At 41.1% G+C, this 1,016-nt stretch overlaps 1 protein-coding gene across 3 annotated transcripts in view; it reads right to left on the reverse strand.

Annotated features, from left to right (window-relative positions):
- TPK1 (thiamin pyrophosphokinase 1) overlaps positions 1-1,016 on the reverse strand; it is a 395,885-nt gene that overhangs the window by 98,404 nt on the left and 296,465 nt on the right. The gene's annotated exons all lie outside the window — the stretch shown is intronic.

Consider the following 1,016-nt stretch of genomic DNA (forward strand, 5'->3'; position numbering starts at 1 on the left):
AGCCATGTGACTTGTGGGAGTAACTTTTAGATATTAGTTATTCCATTTGAGGAGAAGGCAATGGCAACCCACTCCAGTACTCTTGCCTGGAAAAACCCATGGACGGAGGGGCCTGGTGGGGTGCAGTCCATGGGGTCGCTAGGAGTCGGACATGACTGAGCGACTTCACTTTATTTTTTCACTTTCATGCATTGGAGAAGAAAATGGCAACCCACTCCAGTGTTCTTGCCTGGAGAATCCCAGGGACAGGGGAGCCTGGTGGGCTGCCGTCTATGGGGTCACACAGAGTCGGACACGACTGAAGTGACTTAGCAGCAGCAGCAGCATTTCATTTGAAAACTGTAAGTCTAGACAAACAACTATATGCCTTTCAACATTATGATACTGTAATTATCCTAAATTCTAAGTAAAGGAAATATCATTCCTACAGTTTTGGACTGTATATCATAGAGATTGTCATTTGCTGGCATTTACTATCAAGAGTGTATTTTAAAAAATCAAGATGTGGTATCAACATAATTCAGGTTTCTTTTTTAAAAATATATTCCATTAATAAAAAATTTAATATTCTACTATTTCCATAATGTAGTAAAAAATATAAAATCACAAAAAATAGAGCTACTATATGATCTAGCAATTCCACTTCTAGGGATGTATCTGTAGAAAACTGTAATCCCAAAGTGTTTACATGCACCTTAGTTTCCCACGCAGCACTGTCTGCAACAGTAAGAATGGAAACAACGCAAATGCTCATCACTGGAGGAAGGGATAAAGATGTGGTGCGTACACACACACACACACGTGGAGCATTACTCAGCCATAAAAAAGAGTGAAAATGCCATTTGTAGCAACATGAACGGACCTCAGAGTGTCGTACTGAGTGAGGTGAGTCAGGCAGAAAGGTAAATGTGACATTGCTTGTGTGGGATCTAAAACATGGCACAAGTGAACCTACTTACAGACAGAAACTGAGTCATGAGCCACCAAGCAGGAAAAGGGGAGGGAAAAGTGTGCGA

This window comes from Bison bison, unplaced genomic scaffold, assembly GCF_000754665.1.
Source record: "Bison bison bison isolate TAMUID 2011002044 unplaced genomic scaffold, Bison_UMD1.0 scf7180017864211, whole genome shotgun sequence".
Classification (NCBI taxonomy): domain Eukaryota; kingdom Metazoa; phylum Chordata; class Mammalia; order Artiodactyla; family Bovidae; genus Bison; species Bison bison.